The 22,900-nt window shown below is 41.8% G+C and overlaps 1 protein-coding gene and 1 non-coding gene across 4 annotated transcripts in view; one reads left to right on the forward strand and one right to left on the reverse strand.

Moving 5' to 3' along the window:
- Positions 1–1,389: 1,389 nt before the first annotated feature.
- TRNAI-UAU (transfer RNA isoleucine (anticodon UAU)) lies at positions 1,390–1,463 on the reverse strand. Its single transcript has one exon. It is a non-coding gene; the product is annotated as a tRNA-Ile (tRNA).
- A 3,245-nt stretch (positions 1,464–4,708) lies between these two features.
- PLS1 (plastin 1) overlaps positions 4,709–22,900 on the forward strand; it is a 103,534-nt gene continuing 85,342 nt past the window's right edge. For 2 of the 3 annotated variants that reach the window (XM_019656946.1, XM_019656951.1), the window contains exon 1: positions 4,709–4,770. The gene's annotated coding sequence lies outside the window, so the exon portion shown is untranslated. Of the gene's footprint in view, positions 4,771–16,300; positions 16,355–22,900 lie in introns of those variants that run through there. The other variant, XM_019656950.1, reaches the window with a different exon arrangement.

The raw sequence follows: 22,900 nt of genomic DNA on the forward strand, positions 1-22,900 counted from the left end.
TCTTCAGTCTAGTTGTCGAGGACGTTACTTCACTGGCCCAAGTTGGTATTATCATTGCACTAACCATTCACAGAAACACACTTTATAACCCAGAATGCTTTTTCGTTTGTTTGTTAAGAGTATGGGATACAGTATAACTTTGTAGGGCCTACTTGTGATAAATAACACAAATTTGGAGTTGGACTTGAGTTGGAATCCTGGTTCCACCTTTCATTCACTTTCTCTGTTACCTAATATTTCTGAATCTCCACTTTTGTCCTTGTGAGCATTCAATAAGATAAAGAACATGAAGTTCTTGGCTCAGCAGCTAGCACCCAGGGAATATGAAATAGACATTAGAGATGATGGTGAAGATGATGATGGTGGTGACCACTGGAGTTCTGCTGTCTATAGTCCCCTCCCACTCTCAGTGAGCCTGGGAAAATAATTCATAACCCAGAAGGATTATTCCTTGGGAAGTGTGAAATCAGCAAAGATTGTATTTATATAAAATACAGTTTTCCATTTAGTTTTTAGTCTTCATTTAGTTGTATTCTGAGAAAAATAATTAATATTTTGTGCCTTGCTTTTCTTACGTATAAAATGAGGATAATTTATAGGGTTGTCATGGATATTCAATGAGAAAACATTCTACAGTGCTTAAAACAGTTATTGGTACATAGTAAGAGCTCAATAACTCTTAGCTATGTTAGTAATATTCATTATTATTCATATTATTATATGACTAGTGTTTTATATAAGCTATGGAAGAGCCAAAAAATTATCCATATTTCAATGTCAGTTGATTTTATTTTTTTCAACCAACAGTTGGAACATGATAGGATATAAATTCATATAATAAAGAAATATTCAAAATTGGGAATGTTCTGGAAAAACTGGAACATATGGTCATTATAAGTAGAGTGTATGATTTTGATGACTAGAATGCTGGTGCCCCACCAAATACAGCAATTTTCTCTGTGAATTCTTCCTACCTGATGCCATTGCTTTTAAACTATTGCTCTTTTTATTTGAATCCTTTTATCAAATAAAATCTCAGAGGATGTGCAGTATGGAAGTAGTAGTGTGCTGGCTGGGCTGGAGTCCTTGACCCAGAGTCCTGCTCATTTATCATCTCCATGACACCCCAGGCTCCTGGAAACACAGTTTGAAAGTCTTATTTATCATTATTAGTGATATAATCAGTTCAGCAGATAATTTTATGTATAATTATTATGCACTGGTTGTGCATTTCTAATGATATACTCTATTACTGTTTTATATTTGGGAGATACTTTTGAGAAATATGCTAGTTTTATCAGCAATACATTTATAAATCACATCTTGGATGTTGGTTGCTTTTAGAGGTGGGTTGTTCCAGACCTTTTTTAAGGAGGACACAGCTTACAGTGACCCATGCAGGGATCAAACTGGCAACCTTGGTGTTATAAGCACCACGCTCTAACCAACTGAGCTAACCGGCCACCCCATAGAGGTGGGTTGTTCTAGACTCTTTATACTGTTTATTTTTAGCTTCCTCTATAGTGGGTGTTTGTTTTTGTTTTTGTTTTTGTTTTATGGCCTTCCCTCCAAATCAGGTTACACCATATTTAGAGTATATACTTCCTCTTGAACTTATCTTGGTCAGCATTCCCCAATAGCTAATAGTGAAACCAGAGGCCCAAGGAGTCTGGAGCTGTGCTGTGTGTGCCGCTCAGCCAATAGAGTGACACAGAAGTTGGTTCATAGAATAAGCATTTTTTATCAGAGCACTGGTAGTCTGAGAAGGCAGCGGGTTAACACCTCCAAAAACTGCCTTAACATTCTCAGACCAGCTTGGGGTATTTAAGGGAAAATCTGGGTGTTCCTCCAGAAGCTACATGACGGTTCCAGGGGTCTGCATGGAGCCTTCCCTGTGGCCACATGATTCTATGGTAGAGTCAGCAACCTAGGAACAATGATGGGACTAGCCTGATAGACCACTGAGATTGTGATCAACAGACCTAAGGGTATTAAAGATAAGTTTCAGGGTAATTTTCTAAAACAGGGACCTGAGTGGGACAGGGGGCATTCTGGGCTCAAGCTGCAGAGGGATGATCTATTTTAGGCTATAGGTAGGTCAAGGAAAGGTGAGGCCAGGGAACTGGAGAGGCCTCTACTATGGGGGTGCCAACTGGGCCCTGTTTCAATAGGAGTATTTGATTACTTTTTAAAATCAATTTTATTGGGGAATAATTTATGTAAAATAAATTTGGTAAATTTAAAGTGTATATATATATATATTTTTTAAGATTTTATTGAGGAATTGGGGGAGGGGAACAGCATTGGGGAATTGGGGAGGGGAACAGACAAGTTGCTGTCCTTTTGTTCTTCAGTCTAGTTATGGAGGACGTTGTTTCACTGGCCCATGTTGGTATTATCATTGCGCTCTTTCCGGGTAAGGCAGATTGGTCGCTGGGCTCTGGACGGCCGCTCACAGTGGCTCTTGGCAGCTCACATTGGCTGCTGGACACTCAGGCTGGCTGCCGGCCACACACGGTAGTTTATGGCAGCCCACTGCAGCTTCACTGCATCCTACACCGTCGCAGGCAACTCTCGGCAGCCCAGCTCTGGGTTGAGCTGTTGTTCACCATCTTAGCTGTAGAGGTCAGTGTCACTGGCCCTACATGTGGGATCCGAACTGGGGCTCTGCTGCTCAGAGCTGGCGTCCCAAGCCAGCTTTTAACCAACACGCCACTCTGCCGGCCCTAAAGTGTATAGTCTTGACAGTATATACTCCATTGAAATCTGTACTATAATCAACAGATTTCCATCATCCCCCAAATATTTTTACTGCCCCATTACAGCCCACCCCTCCCTCCAGAATATTACTGATCTCCTTTTTGTCACTATCTGTTACTTTGCACTTTATATAAATAGAATCATACATTTGTCTCTGCCATCTTCCAGTCAATCAGCATAAAGATTTTGAAATTTATCCACGTTGAAGCCTGTATGAATAACTATTTCCTTTTTTTTTTTTTTTGCTGATTAATATTCCATAGCATAGATATACCATAATTTGTTTATCCATTAGTCTGTTAGTGGACATTGGTTCCTTCTGGTTTGGGGCTATTATGAAAAAAAGCTGCTATAAACATTTGTGTTCAAATCTTTGACTACATGTTTTAATTTTTCTTGGGTAATATTCATGAATGTGTGGATGTAAGAAATAGCCAAGCCTGTAGAGCATTTTTATAAGAGTTTATTTGAGCCAAACTGAGGACAATAGCCAGAAGCAAGATCTCAAATGTTTCAGAGTGACTGTTTTGCAGTTTCTTTTATGCAATTAGAGTGAAGGAGGGAATGTAAGAAAGATTACATGAAGGTTGAAGAAAGCAAGGTACAGAATGGTTAACAAGATAGTGCTTTCTTGAAGTTGGTTACTCCTTTGAGGAGTCTCAAAAAGAGGATTATGCTAGCATTTCAAAGGTGTGTTAACCCAGAGGCCTAAGAACAACAGGGCTTGTTTGAGGTGAAGATAAACCTTTTACTTAAGAAGTTGTAGGCCTGGGGCTACCCACAGTGCATGACCTGCCCAGTTAGGAATTTATGATCAAATCACTCTGTGAGGTCACCTTCTGTCACCGGACTTGTTAGTTTTATTACAGAACCCCTTTTTTAATCCACAAATGGAATGGCTGGGTTGTATGGCAGATGTGTGTTTAGCTTTTTAAGAAATTTTTTGTGAGAACTTACATACTCCCTCCTGTATACCTGGGCTCAGCTAAGGATACTAAATCCATTGATATCTCCAGGTGGAAGGCAGGGAGAAAGCCTTATCCTCCCCAACCTTTGCCCACCTACTTCTGTATTTAATTGCTTATCAGCTCCTTTGGGTTCCTAAAATAATTTCATCATCTTTCTTCTCCATCTCTCCTACCATATTGATACCATCTCTATTTCTCGGGTATCTATTTTGTACCCAGTACTGTGCTAGTCACTGAGGGGACACATAGGACTTTGAGTTAAAGGGACAGCAAAATAGGGAGCCCCTCCTGTTGTCTGGACAGAGTTGGAATGACCACAACGATAGATTTTTGCTGCGCAAATTGTGAGAACTCTTGGGGCTGCATTCCATTTACTTAACTCACATGCTGGAGGAAATATCCCACCTTTGAGTGTGAGCTGTAATTACTTATTTTTAAAGTAGATGCTGCTGTGAAATGAAAGGAAATGTTTTGTGACATCCTAAAAGGAGAAAGGGGAGAAAAAAACTTTCCTCTTTTCTCTTGATTAGCTGTTCGCAAAAGGTGCTACTGGGACTAGTAAGCAGCAGTTTCCCCCGAGAAAATGTTAGAAATGCGAATTGTTGGGCCTCACTCTAGACCTACTGAATCTGAAACTGTGTGTGGGATCTGTGTTTTAACAAGCTCTCCAGGTGATTCCACACTTACGTTTGAGGACCACTGTGCTAAGCTCATTCCATGGGTGTAGGTAGTCATCTTTTAGGCTGGGAGGAGCACTAAGTTCTAGGTAACTGGGCAGTAGGGATAAAGTTATTGCACCCATCCCATTCTCCCCCTCGCCTCCCCAGCACCTGAAAACTCTTCCACCCTCCAGCAAAACCTAGGCTTTTGGACTCGGGTCCTTTCCCCTGGGAGCCGCAGCCAAAACCCGGCCAGTGGATTCAGAGTGTGTTGGCCTGGGTGCCGGCGGAGCATGCGTAGTGGCGCGAGCGCAGCATATAGGCGGGTACGGTGAGGTAGCCGCAGAGCGGATCTGCGGGCGCCGGCAAGAAGGTCTTGGCAGGTACAGGGGCGCGCGCGGCATTGGGGTCCCAGAGGGGTGCTGGGCCGATATGCAGAAAATAAAGCTTCACTTTGTCGCTGGCGCACAGCGGCCCAAGGGGAGCCTCTTTGGGTTTCCCTCGCTGGCGAGGCGGCTCCCGCAGACCTCCGGGCGCGCTCCTGCCCATGCGGGGAGGCTGTATCGCCGGGCAGGTGTTAGATCGTGTGTTTATACAGCTTACACAGGAAGACTGAGAACTGCGTTATGCTTGCTTGCATGAAGTTAGGCATTTCGTTAACTTTTCTGTTGTCTTCTCTTTTAAACTTTGGGCAGCTGCTGCCGAGGCTGTCTGATCCAGCCCGTTTCGCTTGAATTCTCTGACTGGCTTATATGCCTTTGGCCTTTTGGTGCATAAGATCAATGAGGCTGGCGTGAAAGCGCATCCGTGGTTTCTGGTCTTGGTGCCGTTCCTGGAGCTGGGGGCTTCTGGATGCGGCATTTAAAAAGTAAACGTTCAGCGAATTTCAATACCAAAAACTTTCTGCATTTCAGCTGCAGTTTTAAGTAGAGACTTTCTACAATTTAAGATTACCCCCCTTCCTCCTTATTTTTCTGCATTACTGTTATTTCAGGCCTCATTTGGTGCTATTTAAAGGAAGCAGTTTTCGATGAGTAACAGAGTTCTGACTCTTCTCCCTTTATTTACCATGTTCCATTTCATGGCTCATACAGAGATATTTTACCTTGGGGCTGCAGTATTGATTACACTCCTAGGAGCCTAAGGCTGTGCTGCCCAAATTTCTTGGATAACCTGTGAACCATAAACAAAATTTTAGTCCACGGGACACAGACACACACAGACACACACACACACACACACACACACACACACAGAGAAAAAATTATTTAGATAAAGGGTTGAATTTATGGTGTCAGAGTCATATACATAGAAATAATAAGTATAGGAAAAAGAAATTATTAGTTTGGGAAGAGAAACCTATATGGAAAGGGAATACAGACACCTGCCTTCCCCCCCCCCATGATGAATGTTTTAATGGCAGAAATAATATACAGTTGGTTTCGTGCAGGACTGTGGAGACCTTAGAGGTCACCCAGTTCAGTTGCTTCAGTTTACAAATGAGAAAACTGAGACCAAGGAGGTTAAATGACTTGCTGTGGCCGCTGGAGCCCCTCTTTGGCCACGCTGGGCCAGGGACCCAGGTTTTCTAATTTCTGGGGTTCTTTTTACCATCCCCCTGCTGATACTCTCCTCACAGTTTGGTTAGATTATTAAACTTTGTTTTCTCTTCTACATCTTTATGTAGTAGACTGGCTTGAGCAGATAATTAGTTATTTCTGCTCCTAAACTTGTAAAGTCCTTTCAAAAATGATCCTCTCATTCAAGCACCACCTAACAATTTGCTGGTCTTGAAACTGCCCTCTTTGAAACTGTCTCAGTCACATTGAGCCCTTGTGCTAGAATACCTGTTTACCTGTTTGCCTCCCTCTCTGTTGAAGTCCTGTGGGAGCTGCCAGGAGTAGCTCAGGTGTGGCCTATTCCTGAAAGCTTTCCTTGATTACGGTGGCAGGAAGTAGCTCTCCCTCTTATGAATCCTCTAGCATTTATGGCTGCTGTCTGTGCAGCTAGTAGACCCCTGTCTTTAGTGTCCTGAGCTGTTATATTTTAGCACGTCTCAACTTCCCGACCAGTGTATAATCTCTTGGAGGTTAAAGTCTATGCGTTAGACATCCCACCCAGCTCAAAGCACAGAGTATGTTCCTAGTCACTGTTTGTGGGAGGAAGTGAAGCATGGATAGTTTTGTAAAGGGATTTGATGTGGATGTCCTATGGGGGAGGCTGCCTTCGTGCCATAGCGGGACAGTTGTCAAGTCACACCAGCCTGATGGGCTGATTCTCATATTTTGATGAGCGATCACCCACCAGTTAGGGGAGTGCTGGGGACGGAGGTAAAATCGTAATAGGGGAGTGTTGCCCACGGCCTGGGTTTAAGCGTGCCACTGTAAGTGCAGAGTGGAGAGCACAGATTTAGGAAGTGGTGTAAAGGAAAAAGCATTTGGTGAAAGACTAGATGCAGAGAAGGAAAGACATGTTGAAAATTAGTTTCAGGCTTGGTGTGTTGGTAATGGGCTTTTAATATTCTTTTATTTTCTAACTACCTCCAATTAGGACATTATCTTTTTCTGTTTCTTATAGTTTTGATGTGATTGTCTTATTTCTCATCCTAGATGATAAGCTTTCTGGGGGATGGTCTTTAACCCCGCCCAATGCCAGGCACAGTAGTTTGGCAGTATTAGACACAACAGTAGTTGTTGCATGAATAAATAGTGTATTGGACATGGGGAAGATGGGAATTTCGGATCTTAGAGCTGTAAGGTACCTTTTTATCCAGACCGTCCCCTCATTATAGAGAGGAAGAACCGAGATATGCGTAACTAAGATAGTGTTGTTGCCAGAGCCTTTACTCAAGTTTCCTCACTACTAGCCGTCAGCTGGTTTCATTAACCCTTACTTTTCAAGGTTGCTGGTCCCAAGATGAAGTTGAATTGGCAGCAGGACACTCCAGTTCAAGATGTTTGTGGATCTAAAGCCCTCAGAGACCAATCTAAAAAGGGAAACTTGGTGGTCAGTGTACATATCTGTGTCATTGGAACCAATGAGACATGGGATTACTGGCCCATTGAAGGCTGAGTATAGGAAGAGAGGAGGGGTGAGGCTGGGGTTTGGGAACATCTGCACATGAGGGAGTGAGGAGGAGTCTGGAAAGATCATGGTAGCTTAGCTTGTCAGGGGCAGAAGACATAAACAGGTAGGTCCAGAGTCCTTGGATTGAGAGTGTGTTTAGGGGAGACATTCTACACTCCCAGGAGGTGGTGAGTGACGGCTGTGGTGTTTATGACCCAGGTACGTGGGGTTAAAGTTATGAGAGATAGAATTGTGATGAGACTCTACCTGGCAAAACAAGACAGAAGGCAGTGCTTCAGAACCCCAAATCCCAGTTTAGGAGGTGGTTTGGAATATTTGTTTACTTGGAACAGATGTTGCAAATAGCTGTTTTACAAATCAAAACACAGCCTTTCCATTGAGCTGCACCCAGCACTGCAGGAGCTGTTGGATGGCACATCCTTCCATTGGCATTCACATGCAAATTGATCACCGTCTTCAACTGGCAGTAATGCTTGTTCTCATATAAGGATTAAGAAGAGAGAGCAATTGAAGGGAGACACACAGCTTCCTGAAGGGAAGGGAAGGGTGGCCAAGTATAGCAGGATTACTTCTTTTATTTTTTTATCATGACATTACTCAAAATTGATTGGACAGCCAAATGCAAAATCAGGAGGTATGTTGAAGTTAATGTCTCATACACTAAAAAAAATGCCCAAATATTAAAATTTAGAGTTATATACCACAACCTTGTATAAAATGACTATATTATGTAACTTTCTCAAAAGAATAATAGTAATATTAGTAATTAGTATTATAGAATGTTTTCCATGGACCAGACACTATACTAAACACTTTACAAACAATGTCATTTAATCTTTCCAAACTGTCCTGTGAGATTGATGCAGTTATTCCCATTTTACAGATGAGAAAACTAAAGCTTAGGTGAAATCACATTTCTGAGGTCACACCGTTGTGAGTGGCTGAGCTGAGCTTTGATCCCAAGCTTCGCTGACTTCAGGCACTGAGAGCTTAAATAACAATCAAATATCTTAATGCAAAACTTTACCTGTGGTAACCCTAACAGATGCTTAGGCTGTACCTGTTCAGATTTTAGCTGGTGAAACTCCCAACATTCTATGAACCAGACTTTCATCTGGGAAGAAAATAACAGAGACGAATCTTTCTGTCTTTTTGGTTTTAAATTATTCCGTGTAGTCTTTGCCTCTTTTTTATTCTTGAAGCATTCCTGGAGGCAGAGACAGCAGCTCTTTCTCTGGGGGCACCTTAAAGCTATTTCTGTTCTGCTCCCACCCTCTTTCAGGAGAAACTGGGGTGATGGAGGTGAGTTGGCTGTGATCCAGGAGATTCCTCTGGAGTTGGGGGGTGGTGCTGGGAAACCCTGTGTGTGAACCAAGGACTCTAGGGTGGCCAGGTTGGTAAGGATTTTCTCTCCTGGGGTGGCAGGATCCACGGCTTGAAGCCCTAGGCCTTGGCCTTACCCTGATCTCAGGCGTTTGAGCTGTGGTCAAACTCCCCAAGGAGAACCCAGACCTGAACATGTTCTCCTGGGGTCCTCAAGGTCAGGAAGTTCTGAAGTCAGCATGGACTTGCTGGAGTTGGAGGTGTGTGTGACATATCAGGGAAGGTCTCAGGTCAGACATGAGCAATGCAGAGGCAGGTTCCACATTTGACCAGTGGAGTTGGCTGTGGGAAAATGTCCGTGTCCCCACCGTCAACCTAATTCTATCTCATGGGAGTTTCAATGGAATGCAGCTGAGCACCTTCTTCTTTCCCTCCCTGTGCTGCCTGAGCCTTTTTCCATTTCCCGCTTTCTGCTTCACCTCCTGGGCTGGTTCTGTGCATTCTCAGGCCTGTGCTGGGGATGAAAGGAAAGGCCACCTGCTTCCGGCCTCTACCCATTACTTGTCTCAACATCCAGGAACTCATCACATTACTCAGCTCTTTCCCTGAACAAAGATCTGACCCACCATTTTATTCCAAATGATGATGAAAATCAGGGAGAAAGAGAAAAAGTCCTTTGTGCTGCATACAGGTTTATTGGTTATAAAATGGTTATGCAATTTGATCGCTGGAAATTTTGCAGACATAGATCGCTTGAGATATGAGGCTGTGTTAACTTTGATCATCTTATTTCTTTTCAATACTGTTGTGTCTGAAAGTTCCTGTTGAAACATACAGAATGGCTTCTGTAAAATCAAGTTGCTTTTTAGTAATACTGTGGGCACAGAAAGGGTGAGAGTTAGAGGGATAATTAGGAGAGTTTTTCTTTTATTTAAAACAATTGTTTCATCAGAAATTTTTTTATTTTCTAGTAGAGTTACAGATAGTTCGTTCATAAAGTCCAGTTGTAAAGGGAACTTTAGACTTTGTAATAAACTACATTTTTATGATTTACTCTTTTGAGTAACCTAGAGCTATAAGACTAAGAACATTTGCATGACTCACTGCACACAGACATGCCACCTTTAAAAAAAATCCAGGCCAACCACCCAGAAAACATGAAAAACTGTCTTTTCTGGTAGAAAGGTGAATGAATGTCTCAGTAAGGTGCAACAAGCTTTGTGGGGGGCCTTTGTGACAAAAAGCAAAAGGTTTTGGGGAATGGTTGACAGAAGAAACTCAAAATATTAGAGGAAACTAGATTTACTTTATTATTGAGCAATTCATTAAATTAAATTGCTTAAAGGCCTAGTCCCAGGAAATAACATGTTTTTGATAAAAAAAATGACAAAAGCCCTTTCAATTTGTTGGAGAACCACGAAACAGGAGAGTTTACTTACTAGTGCTGTCAAAATGGAATTTGGATTGAATTTGAGTTTGAAACATTGGTAAATGTGTGTAGCAGATCAGTCATGGTAATTACGCCTTGGGCCAAGGTCTGCTTGTCTAAACCTTCTCCCCAACAATGAATCCCCTTGTGGTGCCTTCTGTCCTCTGTGAATAAATGAGTAAACCTATCCTCACGGATCACAGTTGTAAAATCCAAAGTGATGCATGACTATTTGTGGCCTAAGACTGATGTTGATCAAGCAATTTGAATGCCTTAGATAGGAAGTACCAGCTGCATTAACACTTGTTCCCATAGCTGGTGCTCAGAATCTAGATTAAATTGTTGGTTCAGAACTGACTCATTTACAGTGAATGATCAAAGGCACAAGGACTTTTTGTCTCATTTCACGTTGTCCTCTTAAATGCCATCTTTTATAGCTATATGGTTTTTTCCCCCCTCTCAGTGATGCCTTCTCACTGTACTTTTATAGATAAAAATCAAGGCAAACTAGAATTTTAAGGTTTGATAAATGAATCTCTGCTTAGGGTTTTAATGCTATTCAACAATTTGGTGGAATGACAGTATCAAATCAGTTAATAATTGAACCTTTAGCTCAATACCAAGTTAGTATAATCTTTGCGATCAGACCGACAACTCTCTGATTCCTGCATTCTTACCTGAAAGCTCAGGTAAGTCTCCCTTTTCCTTCCTTTCTCCTTAGGGTTAGGTTCTTGGGGACACTCTTTTGGTCAAGGGGATGTTTCTGGGAGTGGTCCAGTTCTTGCAGAGTATAAGTATTATCAGGTCAGTGAGGTGCTAGCCGGAAACAGCTCGCAAAAACCCAATGATGTTTTTTGGCAAAAGTTGTCATGCAGGTGAATTAATTTTGGAAAAACAATAATAGCAATTTGTTCGATCCCTTTTCTTATCCTCAAACACCCTGAGTTAAACCCAGGATCACCATCAGTGTAAAAAGGTAATCTGAGAATCTCTGAATGTTTAGTGGTCAATCAAAATGCGCTCCTAAGGGTCATTTAAAGTTCAGATAGTTGAAATCAGTTGGCCTATGATCAGGGTTGTGGATGGGAAGTCAAAGTCTGTGACTCTGTTTCTGACCCCATGAGAAGGGAGGCCTTCTTCATTTAACAGGTTTGATGATTGAACAAGACATTGAATGTGAAAGGTAGTAAACTATAAGGTAAGGAGGCAAGGTATTTATTTATTTATTATTATTATTTTTTAAATTGGGGAATTGGGTGAGGGGAACAGTGTTGGGGAATCAGAGAAGGGGAACAGACAAGTTGCTGTCCTTTTTGTTCTTCAATCTTAGTTGTGGAGGACACCAGTTGCCATCTGGCTGCCCGTTGGCAGCTCGTGGCCTCTAAGCTCAAGGTGCTGTGTTATAATCTTAGTTGCAGGTGGGCGTAGCCACCATCCCATGCAGAGTTGAACCAGCATCCTTATTGTTAAGAGTGCACACTCTGTCCACTGAGCCATCCGGGCGGCAGCTCAGCTCAAGATGCCGAATTCAGTCTTAGTTGTGGGTGGGCATAGCCACCATCCCATGTGGGAGTCGAAGTGGCAGCCTTGTTGTTAAGAGCGCATGCTCTATCCACTGAGCCATCTGAGTGGCAGCTCAGCTCACGGTGCTGAGTTCAGTCTTAGTTGCCGGCAAGCGTAGCCCACCATCAAACAGGCAGTCTTGTTGTTAGGAGCACATGCTCTCACCAGCTGAGCCATCCTGCCACCTATTGGCAGCTCAGCGAGAGCTCAGCTTGGGCGCAGTGTCACTGGCCCATGTGGGAATCGCACCTGTGGCCCTGTTGCTCAGAGCTTGTGCTCTTAAGCCAACTCTTAACCAACTGAGCCACTTGGCCGGCCCTAGGTATTTATTATAGTTATAATAAATTTCTGACTTTGCTGCCTTTTACTGATAAGTGGCCAAGGCTTTGACATTGACTTGCCTGTTTGAGGTTACTTGGCTTGGAAGTGGCAGAAATGGAACGTCAGGGCTCAGCATTGGGACCTTAGTGATGGCCAAGACAGATATAGGGTCTATGTCCTCATGGAGCATTACTGTGGCCCCAAATACACCTCCCTTCCAATTAGTCCATATTTGCTGTTCCTGACAGAGAGCATAATTTCTCTTTGAAACTTATGTCTGTTTTTTATAAAATCCTAAATGTGTTTTAAGGCTTTTAAAGTAATGTCTCTGTGGCCAGAAGTGCCTTCAACAATGGCCCCTAAACTTCAGGCTTCACTCGACAGGATACTTCTTAATCTCTGCTGTGTCGAGGGGTTTGATGCCTCTCAGCATCCTTCTTGTTAAAAGAGGCTTGTTTCAGAAGAATATTTTTTTCTCCTCCTCTGCAAAATCAAAGGGATGTAACTGAATAAAGGAAGCTGGGCTGGGGGCAGGGCTGTGAGTGAGACATGGTCCTTGTACTCCCCTGGGTCGTGAGTGGGCACCAGGGGGCGGGCAGAATGAAGTTTTGGGGGAGCACAGATGGAGAGCAGTTAATTCTGTCCAGCGGGTTGAGGAAGGTGTCAAGATTTTGAGCTGCCCTTGAAAAAAAATACAAGTTCAATTGACAGAGAATAGATAAGAGGAAAAAGCATTCCATGGGGGAAGGGATAGCATAAGCGAAAGCATAGAGACAGGTGGAACTCACACATTTGCAGAACGTTCCTTCTCTGCCCTCCAAAAATATATAGTCTTACAGAAAGTTAAAATGCACGAATTCATGGCTCCAGTACAGGGCCACTGGTGCCGAGTGCACTAAGGATGACAGACCAAATGTGATAGAACAGAGAAGGGAGGTCACTTTCCACTGTAACAATTAGGGCAGAGTTGAGGATATGATGATTTATGCTGTCTTCTGATGTTTTATCCATCTTTGTAAGCTCTCTGAAATGAGGAAGTTTATGTCCACATAAAGAGGATAATGGAGGAGGGGGCATTGGAATTGAGCATTGAAGGATGGGCAGATGCTCACCAGGTAGAGTGAGCACAGGGAGAGTATATGGGAAAATGTCAGGCAAAGGGGCAACTGAACCCCAGAACAGGTGCAACGGTGAAGTGCAGGTTCGGTGCTGGTGAGCACGTTGGTTCATTCTGGGAGGCACAGGAGATGAGACTCAGAAAGGCATTTAGAGAAGAGTGTGAGGCGTCTTGAGCACAAGGCTGGGGGACTTGGACTCACTGTGTAGGCAGGGTTGAGTCATGGGCTTATCTTGGCTGGCCTTGACCGTCAGTTCCCGTCTAACTCCCAAACACCAGAAGAGGAGGAACTACACTTCTTACCGTGCATTGATCCGCAGTTCATGCTGTCTTAGAAAGGCACCTAGAATGCTTTTTCCTGGCTCTGTTCTTATTATGTGTATTTCAAGCATCTTACAAACTTGTGAATATGAACCCATCATTAAAGGCTGCTCTGTCTTTCAAAAATATGTAAAATATAGAAGAATAACCAATTTTAAATTCTGAGAGACAAATTATAAAAATGAGAAAAAAATAAATGAATCACTAGGTCTAGTGATTATAGTGCTTGTCCTGGCTTATTCTGTGAAGCAGGGTATTCAAAAGTTAAAGCTAAGGGGGCCAGCAGAGTGGCTTGTTGGTTAAGAGCTGGCTTGGGAGCACGAGCTCTGAGCAGTAGGGCCCCTGGTTCGGTTCCCACATGGGCCAGTGACACTGTGCCCTCTACAGCTGAGATGGTGAGCAACAGCTGGACCTGGAGCTGGGCTGCTGTGAGTGGCTGGTGATGGTGTAGGCTGCAGGGGGGAGCTGCAGTGGGCTGCTGTAAGCTACCATGAGCTGCCAACAGCGGGCGAGAGCTGCCATGAACTGCCGCGAGTGGCCATCCAATAGCCAGCGACTGACTGCCTCAGCCAGGAAGAGCACAGTGATAATACCAACATGGGCCAGTGAAGTGGCGTCCACAACTAGACTGAAGAACAAAAGGGCAACAATTTGTTCCCCTTCCCCGATTCCCCAACGCTATTCCCCTCCCCCAATTCACCAAAAAATCTTAAAAAAAAAAAATTTAAAGCTAAAGATATAAATATGGGGTCCTAAGCAGATCCTCTCAGGTTGACTTCAAGTGCTGAGAGATCCCAAAAGTGAGGATGAGTGGCATTGTGCTCTCTCTTTAGAACTGCTTTAGCTAGAGCTTGAGACATGCCTACTGATTTAGTACTAGAAGAGCTTGCCTGGGGATTAGAGGGCTCTAAGGCCAGGGTGGGCCCTTCTGTTCATCTTTTCGGGGGACATCCACATACATTTGTGGGAAAGACATTTGTGTCTTGTTGGGGATTTAAGAATCTTCCATGTGTGTCTCCTAAAAAGTACCCTGTGCTGGGAACGACATTGTGGTGGGAAAAGCCAAGACGGTAGATTTGTACGTAGAAGTTGTCACCCTGGTGTTGCCACTTGCCAGCTGGCCGAAAAGAGGCAGCTTAGTGAGTGAGTGGGACAGCTGACCAGCTCATCCTTTTTGCTCAGGTTCAGTGGGCAGGAAATCTTCAAGTTTGTCTGAACCTTAGTTGTTGTTTGTTCTGTTTTGTGTGGGTTAGGTAAGATAAAATATGTAAGTTAACAGATGCCATATACAGTTTAGGTCAGAATCTTCTAATAAATATTAAGATTTATTCTGTTATAAGTTCTTGTGTTCATATCTGTGGCCACGTAGAGGTTCTTGAGGGCAGGATCATGTCTCTTCACTTTATATCCCCATTGCCTAATGCATAGTAGGCACTTGGTGAGTTGTTGACTGAATGGAAAAGAAACGGAATGAATGAATGGGTGAAACTATACCCTTCCCCTCCCCCTCCACATACCTAATACTTTCTAGCTTCTACTTGCTTGTAGACTTAAAATCTTTGTTTTTAGACTCCTAACCTCTTTCTTTGTTTTACTGACAGTAAAGCTTGAGAGAAAACTCTGTAGATTCATATGTATTCTAAACTAATTCCGGAAATGAACTAAATAATATATAATAATGCTTTTCATGTAGAGAATCCTTGCATGTAAAACTGATTTCACTTCTAAAATGACCTGACGCGTATAAATTGAGGTGATAGTCCTCTTGAAGTATTTTTTTTAAAAGCTTCTCTCCCTGCAATGCTTTTTATTTTTTATTTTATTTTATTTTTTAAAGATTTCATTGGGGAATTGGTGGAGGGGAACAGTGCTGGGGAATTGGGGGAAGAGGAACAGACAAATTGCTGTCCTTTTGTTCTTCAGTCTAGTTGTAGAGGACGCCGTTTCACTGGCCCATGTTGGTATTATCATTGCGCTCTTCCTGGGTGAGGCAGATCAGTCCCTGGCCTCTGGACGGCCACTCACGGCTGCTGTTGGCAGTTCACACAAGCTGCCGGCCGCTCACGCTGGCTGCTGGCCACACACGGTAGCTTATGGCAGCCCACTGCAGCACGGGCTGCAGCCTACGCCGTCACCCGTGACAAACAGTAGCCCAGCTCCAGGGCGAGCTGTTGTTCACCATCTTAGCTGTAGAGGGCAGTGTCACTGGCCCTCATGTGGTATCTGAGCCCGGGCCCTGCTGCTCAGAGCTGGCATCTCAAGCCAGCTCTTAACCAATGCGCCACTCAGCCGGCCCTCGAAGTATTTTTTATTGTTTTAAGAAAAATCAGATTAGAAGTGAGTAGGAAGAGTAACTTACAGCAATGCTCAGAGAAGTGCATATTAATACACTAATCTGCTAGAAGTGGAGGTACCTGTTTTTCTTGCAGTTTAATGAAATGAGAACCGGAAGTTACTTTACTGTACCTTAGGTTTTACATTTCTTTAATGCTAACAGTAATTCAATTCCTGATTCATAAACTTAGACTTGATTAATATGGGAAAAATTCATCTCTCATTTTGAACAAAGTAGTTTGGTTTTGAAATTATTATATTTCCTGTTAATATGCATCTGGAATACATAGGATAAAAAAATTAAACTTTCTAAAATTTTACTGATGCATTCCACTGTGCTGTGGGAGACTGTGTTTATTGAATTATTTCTGCAAGGTTAACATTATGTTTCTCATAGGACTAGGAAAGTAAATAATGGGACAACTGAAAACGTAATTTTCCAGTAATTCAGAGGAAATGGCTGCATTCTGAGGTAGTGTACTGAAAGGGTACACAACGATACTCGTTTTCATAAGTTAGTTTATTGTTAAATATCAGTGGGAATATTTTTTTGAATTCTATTGCATATCTTGGGCACAGTTTGGCAGGGGCCTTATGTTGTACAATGTTGCTCATTTTTAGTCTTCAAAGGATATCATGTCTCATTCAAACTGTCTGGTGGGTTGTATCCTAGACACTAGACACTACACTAAGGGTGTTAAAAAGTCAAGCAGAGAGACTTCTCAGGGAAATTAAAGGTTTCATATCAACCAGACATTGTCAGAATCTGTGCCTTGAACAGTAGTAAATGGTGTTCCATCAGTGTTCTTGGCGCACACGATGCTATTGTTTTTAAAAATAACAGCCTTTATTGAGATCTAATTCACTCATTTAAAGTGTACAGTCAGTTTTAGAATATTGTCATAATCCTGTATCCATTAGCATTCACTCCTCATTTCTCATGGCACTCCCTTCCCCCACCTCACCTAGACAAGGACAAATTTACTTTCTGTCTATAAATTTGCATATTCTTGAAATTTCATGTATATGGGTATTGTATCTGGCTTATTTCACTTAGCATAATGTTTTCAAGGTTCATTCATGTCATTGCATCTATACTTCACTCTTTGTGGCTGAATAATGGATCTACCACATTTTATTTTCCATTTATCAGTTGATGGCTATTATGAATAATGCTGCTATGAATATTTGTGAACCAGTTTTTTTGTTTTGTTTTTTTGGCGGTGAGGGGGGCATATGTTTTCATTTCTCTTGGGCATACATCTAGAAGTGGAATTACTGGGTCATGTGGTAACTCAACATCTAACATTTTGAGGAACTGCCCGACTGTTTTCCAAAGTGACTGCACCATTTTACATTCCCACCAGCATGTATGAGGGTTCCAGTTTCTCCATGTCCTCATTAGCACTTGTTATCATCTGCCTTTTTGATTATGGCCATCTTAGTGGGTGTGAAGTGGTGTCTCATTGTGGTGACATTTGTTTTTGTCATAAACTTTATATTTTAAAACAGCTTTACATTTACAGAGAAATTAAGCAGATAGTACAGAGATTGTACTACCATAGTGACACACTGTTTACCATATTATTGACATCTTATATTAGTATGGTACATTTGTTAGAAATCATGAACCAATATTGTTATAGTATTCTTAACTAAAGTGCATAGTTTATTCATATTTTTTTAGTTTTTACCTCAAGTCCTTCTTCTGAGCCAGGATCCTATCTACGATACCACATTACATTTACTTATCATTTTTCCTTAGGATCCTCTTGGTTAAGTGACAGCTCTCAGACTTTCCTTGTTTTTTGATGACCTTGAGAGTATTTATTTATTTCAGTTACAGTTGACATTCAATATTATTTTATGTTAGTTTCAAGTGTACAGCATGGTGGTTAGATATTTATATAATTTATGCAGTGATCCCCCTGACTAGTCTAGTACCCACCTGGCATTCTAATAGTTGTTGCAATGTTATTGATGATATTCTCTATGCTGTACCCTGTGACTATTTTGTAACTACCAATTTGTGCTTCGTAATCCCTTCACCTTTCTCACCCAGCCACCCAACCAACACCCCCTTCCCATCTAGCAACCATCAATTGTTCTCCATACCTATGTTTGTTTGTTCATTTATTTTGTTCTTTGGATTCCACATATAAATGAAATCATATGGTACTTGTCTTTGTGTGACTTATTTCACTTAGCATAATACCCTGTAGGTCCATCCATGTTATCGCAAATGGTAAGAGTTCTTTTTTTTTTTTTATGGCCAAATAGTGTTCCATTGTATATATGTACCACTTCTTTATCCAATCGTCTATTGACAGGCACTTAGGTTGCTTCCATCTTGTATATTGTAAATAATGCTGCAGTGAACATAGGGGGCATATATCTTTTCAAATTAGTGTTTTGGGGGTCTTTATATAAGTACTCAGAAGTGGAATTGCTGGGTCCTATAGTAGTTCTGTTTTTAATTTATTGAGGAAACTTCAAACTGTTTTCCATAGTGGCTGGACCAATTTGCAATCCCACCAACAGTGCACGAGGGTTCCCTTTTCTCCATATCCTCACCAATACATGTTGTTTGTTGATTTATTGATGATGGCTGTTCTGACAGGAGTGAGGTGGTATCTCATTGTGGTTTTAATTTGAATTTTCCTGATGATTAGTGATGTTGAGCATCTCTTTGTATGAATGACCTTGAGAGTTCTGAGGTGTTGTAGTCCTTATAGTAGGTATATTGTAGAATGCCCCCTGTTGGAATTTGTTTCATTTTTCTTTTTTTAATGATTAGGCTGTAGTGACATTGGTTTTTAGTATTAAAAAATCAGAGCAATGGACACTCAAGCTGCAGGAAACGCCTCAGTCCTTTACACTCTGGCTCCTTCAAGGTTCATGAGACACTGGAGTCCTGGCTGCTCACTATAGCCCCTGTCAGTCCAGCTTATTTTCAGTTTTCTCAGGTACCCGCCCTCTTCCTAACCCGCCTGTTCCGCTCTTGCCTGGGGATCCTTCTCTGGGTCTCTTGATGTTCTTTTTTCTATCCACCCAGACGGCAGGATTGCCTGCCTCCCCAGGGTCAGTTAGTGGCAAGCCCAGATGGGACCCCAGATCTCTGAATCCTGGTCCTTAACTCTTTCAGCTTCTCAGTATTGCCTCCCTTTACTTCCCAAGCCGCTGCCTGTTGGCTACGAATGGTCCTTTAGTAGGAAATGGCCTCAGATGCATTGATCTCAGTCAAGCAAAACTGAAGCTAATCTAATGCAAAGTGTTTTCTGTTTGGATTGTTTTGTTTTGTTTTTCTGTTGGTGGTTTGAAATCCTAGGGACTTGGGGCATGGCTTTTCCTGTCCCCAGGTACCTTTTGGAGTCCATGATTTAACTGAGGTCTACACTTACATTATTAGGGCCTAACCTCAGATAAGGCTTCAAACACACAGAATGGGGGGGGGACCAGGTTTATCAAGGGGTGCCCTTTATTTTCCCATTCCCAATCAGCTCCACACCCCTGCAGTTCTTCCAGGAGATGGGAGTTCCAGGTATGGGACTGGGCAGCTGTGAAAGCCAGGATTCCAGAATAAAAAAAAAAAAAAAATCAGAGCAATTTACTTGAAGTATAAAAATATATAATCAGAACTGGAAATCAGCAGAAGTATGGTTAAGAAATTCTTAGGCATTTAAAAAATTCAGTTGCTTCTGGAAGATGACCAGAAATTTAACTCGATATATTTTCATAGCAAGGACTTAATCACATTGGAAATGATCAGTTTAATTAGTAGAATTTATTTCGAGACTGTCATTACATAGCATCTACTCTAAGGGTAAAGCCAAAGGTGTATTTTTTACTGCTTTAAACATAATTGAGAATATTGTTTTGCTTGTAATAGAACATTAAGTTACTAGAAAATCAGATTAACTTTAAGAAGAATTCCATGGCACTGAGGCAGCAAGGGCCCAGCGTATGGTGAGTACTTCCGCCTACATCACTTCCACTAGTCTTCCCAAATGCCTTGTAGAGTGGGAGGGAACAGAGGTGCAGGGGCTGTCACATTGCCCGACTCACACTAGTCGAGCTGAGAATTTAACTTAGAGCTATGACTATGGAAGTTTGTAGTCTACTCTCTGACAGGCTCCAGAGTTACCAGTGGTTTTAAATCAGGAATGTACCTAAGGACACAGGCTTGAGTCCTTATCTTACTGGATATTTTTACTGTCAGCCAGAAGAGATAGCATCTCTCTGAGTTGAAGTCCCCTCCCGAAATCAGGCGCCCAATTAACAGCATACTTGTGGACTGCTAACAAAGGAAAACTGAGCCAACTTTGCCCAGGGCACTGTGCCATCGTGTATGTGGTGTGTGTGTGTGTGTGTGTGTGTGTGTGTGTGTGTGTGTGTGTGTGTCTACTGTGTCTCCACTGCCACATGTGTCTCCTGAAAATGAAGCCCGGTGGTCATAAGCCAGGAAAGGAACTATGTGGATGAACAATATATTCAGCTATGGTTTGACAATGGTTACCTGGCTCAGTGTATATTACTCAGTGCATATCTCAGTCAGCTCTTGTTTTTTTGATATGTGAATGGCATAGAGGATTTCGTTTTTAATATTTCTTTGAATAGAATTAGGTGTGGTAATAATCTGTGAACTCACTTGAAATGAAATAATGAAGTTGCACAGATACCTGCCTGAGGAAACTTTGGAAAATTTCTCTATTTATTCAGCTAATCCTTGTAAATGGCCCAAGTTTGTTGATCACAGACTGAAACAGGCTTCTTTCTGCTCAGACTTCCTGTAGAAGTCAGGATAGAGTAGAGTAGGCTAGGCTGCGGTAACAAATTAACCCTGAAGTCTCCACTGACTTCTTGTTCACATAAATGTCAGTGTGCATTGGCTGTTCTCCAGGGCAATGTGTCAGAGAAACAAGCTGCTGTGATTTTTGTGATTTTGTTGTTTTAACATGGGGCTTACAAATTGTCTTAGCTAGGGAAGGGGAGCTAAGGGATCACATACTGAAATATTTTGGCCTAAAGGGACACAAATCACTTCTACTCACAGCCCATTGGCTAGAATTAATCACATGACCTTGCTGGACCTGAGGGAAAATACATGGCTGGCTGCTCAACAATAAATATCTCTGCTTCACCTTTGGAGCAAGATAACTGGTTAGTTTGCAAAACAAACAAACCCTCAAAAAACAAAACCTAAAAACAACTCTAGTAAAGACAGAAAAGTGTACTAAAATATTTAGTGATTAATTAATTTAGTTAGTTCAGATAAAAGCCTGTGATTTCATCTCCACGGTAAATATTCTCCAGTTCTATCAACTTGCCTTATTTGAAGCAGTGCCTAGATTAGAATTGTCACCATGCTGATAGCTCTTCTAGAAATGAGCTTGTCACTCTCCTCCCTTACAGATGAGGCTCCCTAGGTTGAAGGTGACACTCTGGATGTTGTCTAACTAGCATAGATTACAGTGAGACCTAATATTTGCTCAATATTTACTGTGATTTGGACACACACACATGCATACACACACATGTAACTTAAGACTTTGCAAACTTTTTTACCAACCATATATAGAAATAAGCTTGTGGTGAACTAAAGCCATAGGATCTATACCTGGGGTGCCAAAAATGTATACAAGTGAACATTTTGGTCAACGTTGCTCAAGCAGTAGTTTGCCATAATCAGAAGTGTCTGGACGCTGGCGGTAACCACTTTGAGCACCTCTTGTAATTGCAGAAGTCAAATGTGACTTGTATTCACCTTTTGTATTTGGTGTATATTGAATATTACAATTTTAATACACTTCTTTTCTTAAAATGGTTATACATTTTTTTGGTACTCTCTCTGTCTCTGTCTCTCTCTCTCTCTCTCTCTCCCTCTGTGTGTGTGTGTGTGTGTGTGTGTATGTATTATATATATATATATATAAATTATATATATATATATATAATTTATTTGTACAAATGCTTTTTCCAAACGAATTCTCTTCAGTTGTGTTTTTGTGATGCCTTTTTTTTTTTCCTTAAAAATATACTGCTGGAAAACGTAGAGCTCCTCTTTAGTTGGTCCTTATGATCTGCCTTCCCCATTCTCTTCAGGGTGGCCTAAAATTCCATTAGAGTTCTAGGATAACAAAGACCTTAGTTGGGTTGCATAGACTGGACCAGTCCTCTCGTTCTCTGTTTGAAAGAGCTCTTTGTGGTTTGAGAACAACTGTCTTTAGCACATGTGAGGAGCCCTGCCTCAGGCTCTTTATGCGGATTCCATATTCATTTATTAAATATTCATTTAACACGATTTTGGGCCAGGCCCTGAGCTGTGTGCCCCAGCAGTCTCCACCCTCAGAGAACAACAGTCTAGACCAGGGGTCGGCAAACTGCGGCTCATGAGCCATATGCGGCTCTTTGGGTACGTACATGTGGCTCTGAAGTAAAATTGAACATGAAAATAAAACTGTCATAGTTTTATTTATAAAATTTTCAAAGGATATTATTCATATAATGGTGATTTCATTTGTTTTATAGGTCTCGCAAAACTTCGAGGGACAGGATTGGCTCTTCCATCTCAAAAGTTTGCCGACCCCTGGTCTAGCCCAAGGGATGGCAAATGTTTTCTGTAAAGGGCTGGATAAGAAGTACTGTATTTCCCCATGTATAAGACACACCCTTTTTCAAAAAATTTGGGGTCTAAAAACTGGGTGCATCTTATACAGTGGTTGTAGTTTTTTTACAGTGATGAGGAGTTGTATGAATTTTATGATGAATAAAACTTGAGTTCAATAACTTTATGTAATATATTGTTTTTCAAATTTTGGGCCCCCAAATTAAGGTGCGTCTTATACATGGGAGTGTCTTATACATGGGGAAATATGGTATATTAGGCTTTGTGGGCCATATGGTCCCTGTCTCAACTACCTAAATCTGCTCTTTTTTTAATTTTTTTTATTTATTTTTATTTTTTATTGTTAGTTTCAGGTGTACAGAACAATGCAATAGTTACCCTTTTCACCCTCAC

This window comes from Hipposideros armiger, unplaced genomic scaffold (genome assembly GCF_001890085.2).
Source record: "Hipposideros armiger isolate ML-2016 unplaced genomic scaffold, ASM189008v1 scaffold_270, whole genome shotgun sequence".
Lineage (NCBI taxonomy): Eukaryota > Metazoa > Chordata > Mammalia > Chiroptera > Hipposideridae > Hipposideros > Hipposideros armiger.